We start from the raw sequence: 7,398 nt of genomic DNA, 5'->3' as shown, positions 1-7,398 counted from the left end.
CCCTCTTCTCTCCCTATGCCCCCCCCCCCCACATAGGCATTCAATGGCTGCTTTGCTCAAAAATATTGATCTGTGCCTAACAGTGAAGATTCTAGCCTGACTTCTTCAGGTAAAATCACCTTGGGTAGGTGAGATAAAGACTTCTGGCTGTTGATCCTGGCAACAGGCTGAGAATTCTGGACTAGACTGATGTTTATGGGATGACAAACCTTTAAATTATGAGGGTGCATTGCTTTAGATGTAAAGTAGGAACTCGATCTCCAGGACCTCCTTTCTCTGGCCAGCCTGTGCAGATGTTGCTAAAGGAGGCACCGAGAAGAAGGCACTACTAAGCTGGTTTGCGTGGATGTGCCTGCAATGTGCCCATCGCACATGGATTCCTACTTTATTTTTATCCATTAGGATTTCTGGCCATTTGGTGTTACAACACTGCCATCTGCTGTTACTTTCTGAAACTGCTAGAGATGGTGAAGAATTAGCATCTATTAGTGTGTTTATTTTAGGTTTAAAACAATTACATTATTCACTGCAAAAATGTGAGTTCTTTGTAAGTGTAGTTAAGGGTCCTGGAAGTTGTTAGGCTGACCCTGCTTGCTCCCCCACAGAGCTACAATTCCCAGAAGGGTTTCACAATCAATCCCTCTTCTCAGGCAACTCTGAGAATCTGTAGTTCTGGGATGACATCAAACTCCATTACAGATATCAAAAATGTTTTTGCCCACCTGCTGGAGAGTTTGTGGGGAAACTGGCACGTACTATCATTAACTGTAGCATTGTACATTCATTTAATAATTTCTGGAGTTTAATCTTGGCATAAATGATTGACATGTCTTTTACAAATGTACCAGAAAGTTGAGGACCAGTCCCTGGGACAACCTCTCTCACCGCTGGGACCGCAGATGTAATTCAGCTACAACTCCCATCACCCCGATCACTGGCCAAGCTGGCTAATGATGATGGGAATTATAGTCCAACAACATCTGGGGACCCGAGGTTGAAAAAAACTGCCCTGGGGTTTATACTAACATATGGATTTCATGAAAACAATTTATAGAAATGACTGTCTTTCTTGTGTGGGAATTGCTATTATCACAAATGAGGATATCTCTAGAGTGGGGAATTGTGGGTTTTTTGCTGTTGGTTATGTAACACAGCTGTAAAATGGGAATAAAAAGTTGAGGGTGGGGGAAGAAATGATTAACATTTATAAATAAATTATTAGCTGTTGCCCAAAACTAATGTTGCTGAATTTTTTTGATGACAAAAAAATCTAACATATTATAAACAGAACTAGTTTTTACTATGACTATAGCAGCTTGCCTGGTTATCATTAACTCACTGGAAAACATCCCAAGATCATACATTGGCTAGATGGCACAAATCCTTACGGACTGTAGCTGTAGTGGAGACAACTACCATGATTTGAAATATATACAAGGAACAGAACCACCAGACTCTTTCTATATGCCGTGGCATCCCTTTATTACACAGAGAGAGAGAGAGAGAGAGAGAGAAAAAACGTGCGTGCACTGTATTGTAAAAGCATATCACAGCAGCTTACAACAATATAAAAACATATTGGGTGGGGGTAGGTGCCACAGCTGGAGAGGGGAGCAATGAAAAAACCAGTAAAACCAGTATTTTCAATTCCTAGCAAACTTGGAATTATACTTGACTGACAATACCAATACCATTTTCATATTCTTCCAGATTAGAGCTCCAGATCCCTAGGCCAGGGGTCAGCAGACTTTTTCAGTAGGGGGCTGGTCCACTGTCCCTCAGACCTTGTGGGGTGCCGGACTATTTTGGGGGGGGGGGTGAACGAATTCCCATGCACCACAAATAACCCAGAGATGCATTTTAAATAAAAGCACACATTCTACTCCTGTAAAAACACGCTGATTCCCGGACCGTCTGTGAGCTGGATTGAGAAGGCAATTGGGCCAGATCCGGCCCCCGGGCCTTAGTTTGCCTACCCATGCTGTAGGCAGTTAAAACAGTGATAAACTCAGCATGATGAATGCTGTGTTTGGACAACTTGATGAATCTGTTCATGCCTCTTTAAAGTTTCCGATTCTGCAAAGGACTGGCTGCAGTAGGAGCAAGAATAGGGTTTCTCCCCAGTATCCAGGGCCTTTGGCAGCATAGCCTGGCTGCTCAGGATGCCAGCTACTATCCAAATTCTGTTGCACCACAGACCACTGATTCCTTGTATCAGCACTTCCCAAAACAACACTGGAGCACTTGATCTTGTGCAAGCTGTAGAAATGCCGCCAAACATCAGCAGTGCAGAAGAAGCCTTTATTGCATACTAGGCACTTTTGTGGCCTCTCTGTGGAATGGGTCAATCTATGCACTTGCAAGTTTAAAAGTAAAGGGATCCCTGACCATTAGGTCCAGTCGTGACCTCAGGTTGCGGCACTCATCTCGCTTTATTGGCCGAGGGAGCCAGCGTACAGCTTCCGGGTCATGTGGCCAGCATGACTAAGCCGCTTCTGGTGAACCAGAGCAGTACATGGAAACGCCATTTATCTTCCCACCAGAGTGGTACCTATTTATCTACTTGCACTTTGAGGTGCTTTCGAACTGCTAGGTTGGCAGGAGCAGGGACCGAGCAATGGGAGCTGATCCCATCGCGGGGATTTGAACCGCTGACCTTCTGACCTTGCAAGTTAGCCACACGGAAAAACTTTTTGCCACAAAGGGGACATGAGTGTGAATTCCAAATTGCCTGTAGCTCCCTGGGGTCCCGAATCCTAGTGAGATTTTGGAAAGATTTGCCACACTTCTTGGACTGGAAAGGCAAGGCTTTGCCTTGCTGGGGTAGCAGGTTCTCATCAAGACATGAGCCAACAAGGATGATGTTATGTACTGAGTTAAATAGGTTCCAAACTGCAGCAGTCTGATTGGTCCTAGAACAATAGGATTCAGAATGCAGCAGTCTGATTGGTCCTAGAACAATGCAGCAGTATGATTGGTTGGCAGGAACCACCCAATCATTCTCCAGACAGAAGCGAATCCACAACCTGATTGGCTTACAGTAGAATTCCGGAATTAGCCAATCATGTGCAGCCCATTGTGTAAATAATGTATATAAAGCAAATACTTTGAGGGGACATTCATTCATTCCTCCTCACCACTATGAGCTGAATAAAGAGCATGAAATCACTTTGCGACTCTGAGTATATTTCAGATGATGAAAGTCTCCTCTTCCTCACTTGGACCCTGAAGATTCATTGAAGCTCCGAAATCTGGAGCACAAGACTCTTACCTTCACAATGCAGATTGTAGCTAGAACCAGCAAGAATGTAGACACCAGGAGTGACTAACTCCCGCTGTCAGCCGTAAGTTAACACTTCTAAAAGTGCTGCCAAAGAACTTTCCAGTTGTTCACAGTGTGGTACCAGAGGGAGAACCGCCCTCTCTGAAAGTGCACCAGACCTGAGGGAGGCAAATAGTCTCACTCTGCTTCTAGCAGGGGGCTGGATTTATTATCATCCATCCAATACACCTGGAATCGCTGAAATTATCTTCTCTGAAGTTGCAGGCATCGTTTGCAGGCTCTGAATTCACTTGCATCTCCGTCGTGTAAGCCTGACAGCCTTTGCCTGTTGTCTGCAGCTGTCCTCCCTATGGAAAAAGAGGGAAATCCAGCATTCATAACAGGTTAAATGAAGACACCAGAATGTATGTTCCACACTGTGAGCAGGGCAAAATAATTCAAAGGTGATTTAAATTATTTTCACTGAATTGTATGGAGCCATTACATCAAGGATAGTCAATGTGTTACCCTCCAGAAGTTGTTGGCTTATAACTCTCATAATCCCTGACTCAAAGACATCGGACCAGGGGCACCATAATGGCTGTTCCCTGCATTGTGATTGTTTACATTTGTTAATGGCTTTGTACAAAAAAGATAGAATACAGACACATAAAATCAATCAAAGCAATGTACAATACAAGATTCCTAAAATGTTCATCCAATGCCACAATAAGAAAGACAAATCCTACCCCACCCCATTTAAGTAGGAACACCACAGTAGAGGTTAATTTAACTACCAAAGGCCTGAGCAGCTAAAATCCCTGAGCCTGGTGCCCAAAACAATGATAGTGCCAGCTGCATTTTGATGGAGTGCTGCAAATTCCCACTGGAGATCCCCAAGGCCCTCTTCAGAAAAGCAAAATGCATAGGCTTCCCTAGAATAAAGTGGTATAATCACACACACATATAAATACACATATAGACCTATTCATCTCAGTGGCATCTCATTCCTTAAAAACATGTGTAGGTTAGCAATGCAAGCCTCAGAAATCAGCACAAGCAGCTACTTTATATTTATTGATGATGACTCAGGATCAAGAACTGATAGAGACTGTGAATGTAGACAATATCTTGGAATAAAGTAATAGAATCTAAGACCCAGTGAAAAGGTAAAGGTAAAGGGACCCCTGACCGTTAGGTCCAGTAGTGACTGGCTCTGGGGTTGCGGCGCTCATCTCGCTTTATTGGCCAGCATGACTAAGCCACTTCTGGCGAACCAGAGCAGCGCACGGAAACGCCGTGAAAAGGTAGCAGAGGCTTCAATGCTTTAAGACCAGAAAAGCTAATTCATAATTGTATGCTAGCTTTGCTTCTAACTGAGTGGATCACAAACCCGTCTCCTGCTCCTGGGCCTCTTCCTTCGCCCCCCAGGGACCTGGGCTGCTGCTTCTGCTCCATACCAGGCATATATTGCTATTTGCCTTTCTTTACCTTTTCCAGTTCTAGGGGTCCATTAAGCAGGCCCATTAAAGAACCAAGTATAGAAAAAAGATCATGCTACTCATTCTATTGCGCAGCAGACCCTCTTATGAATGCATCGCAATGCAGCTTGCTTAGTGTTGCAGCAGCTGCTTGAGGTCAATAAAGGCCAGGAGCCATTCACACCTTCCCTCGCCTTTCTCCCAATCAGCACTGTCAGAAATAACACTTGCAATTTTATTAGCATCATTCCAGCAACTGAATTGTTTAATTAATATAATTCCAAGTGCTGTACAGCAATGAGCCAGGCTGCATATGCCCCTGCAGCCCTTGCTCCACCCTATGTAAAAACACACCTCAAAGCGGTTCACAAGAGATAAAACAGTAAAGTCAATAAAAATTCACACATATACTTGAAAAGATACAAAAGTTAACATACCAAAATAATTAAAATTACCTCAACTTTCTGTGCACCTGGGTAGGCTAATCAGGAACGCTTTTAGCAGGCGCCGAAAAGAGGATGGTGAAGGTGCCTGTTTGATCTCAGTAGGCAGGGGCTCCAAAGTGTTGCCACACTCAATGATGGAGTCCTTACAAATGGGAAACGGGTCTGATGCGGCACTAATTAGTGGCGCTAATTCTGCAGATCGAATTCAAAGACACGACGACCCCCTGACTCCCTATGCACATTTTAAAATGAGAAGTGGGGAAATGGTGGACAATGAAAACACAGAAAAATATATAAAAGATAAAACCAAAATGTTAGTTAAGAATATGGATAATCAAGCCAAAAACAAATTAAGGGAAATTACTGGCTGGAAAATATAGAAGAATGTGAAGTACTTAGGAGTGTGGCTAAATAATCGTAACATCTATAAAGATAAATAATCGTAACATCTATAAAGATAACTACAGGAGAACATGGAAAGAAATCAGTAAAGACATGGACATTTGGGCAGGATGCAATTGTCATTTACAGTTGTACCTCGGCTCCCGAACGCCTTGGGAGTCAAACGTTCTGGCTCCCGAACGATCAAAAACCGGAAGTGAGTGTTTTGGTTTTTGAATGCTGTGTGAAGAAGGACTTTCTTTTATCCGTCCTGAATCCTTCGCTGGATGTCCAGGAGTTCTAGTGTTAGGAGACAGGGAGAAAAGCACTTTTCTTTCCACTTTTTCCAAACTATCCAATGTTCTCTAAACTAAAAAGTCCCAAATGCTGCAACCTTCCTTCATAAACCTCTCTTTTTTCAACCCCCCCCCCCCCCCGCATTAGAGAATGGTTTGGTACTTTTTAATTATTATCATTATTGTCCTTGAGTGTCTTCTAGTGGCTGCTTGCAGGAGTCACCTTGGGGCTCATCCAGAGTTTCCAAATGTATGTTGCCTGTGGTAGCCCTCTGCTTCTGATTTGTTAATGATTGACATAGCTCTAAGTTTAGCAATTTAACGGGACTATACGTTTCCTATATTTTATAGTGCATTTTGTTTCACATCCTGCATTTTGCTTAGCCCGCCCATGGGCGGCTTGTGTAGAGCCCCAGGACCCTGCAGAGCCGGACTTTGGTCTTTTAAATTTCAGCGGTGCCCTGTGTGAACCCAAAACTTGGTGCCCTGAACTATGAGAAGGCTTTTATTTATTTTTTAAATTTATATACCACCCTTCATCCAAGGATCACAGGTCGGTTCACTGTATAAAAACACAAAAATACATAGTATAATAACAAACAAAACACTACCCCCCAGCCATAGATTGTTTAATTAGCCAAAGGGCGGGAGAATAGGAGCATTTTCACCTGGCACCAAAATATACGTTGTAAAAATGCGAGGCAAGCCTCCCTGGGGGGAGCATTTCGCAAGCAGGAAGTCACCACAGAAAAGGCCCATTCCCATGTTGCCACCCTCAGGGGATGGTTGCAGGGTCTGCTTTGTTTCATTTAGTCCACTGCGGAGGCAGGACGTTGGTCCAGCACGGCGGCCACTAGGGGGCGCATCGGAAGATGGCTGACAATAACATCTCTCCAACCCACAAGAGGTAATTTGGAGGCTATGATGGGAGTAATTAGCCTCCCTACCCCCCCCCCCAGGATGGTGGGGGGGACTGCCTTTCCTGCTGTGCCCTATACCACCCCCGAATTTGTGGGGATGGGGGCACTAAGCACAAAGCCCTCCTGTGGGATTCCGGCGCTCCCTGATGCCGTCCACTAGCTGCAAGAACTTCAAAGAAACAATTTGGATGAAGGAATGCACATATTTCAAGGAAGGAGGGGGAGTAAAGACTGCTAACAGAAGAGATCTCTGATAAAACAAGACAAGAATAAATCATGAGAAGATACGCCAAGATTCGGTATGGCAAATGACTGATGGGGGAGGGGAAAAAACTTTCCTTTCTTTCCTTATGTGATTAAACAAGAATCCCCTCCCCTTACGAGTCAGAAATGTCGCTTTAAGGACTTAAGCTGTGGATTTAAGGCTGTGTGGAGACAAACTTTCGAACCAAAGCATGTTTTAAGAAGAGCGTGGAATGTATAAGGGCTTTGAAATGACGCAGTTAAAAATGCCGTCACCATATTGGGAAGATCTGTCGGAGGTCTTGAGTCTGGGAGGAGAAAGAGAGAAATAGAGCTGTTTTTATATTGTGGGTGAAACTCCTCAGAGGG

Source organism: Podarcis tiliguerta (assembly GCF_965153285.1).
Source record: "Podarcis tiliguerta genome assembly, chromosome: 6".
NCBI classification, from domain to species: Eukaryota; Metazoa; Chordata; class Lepidosauria; order Squamata; family Lacertidae; genus Podarcis; species Podarcis tiliguerta.
Note: the sequence above shows the minus strand (reverse complement) of the source record.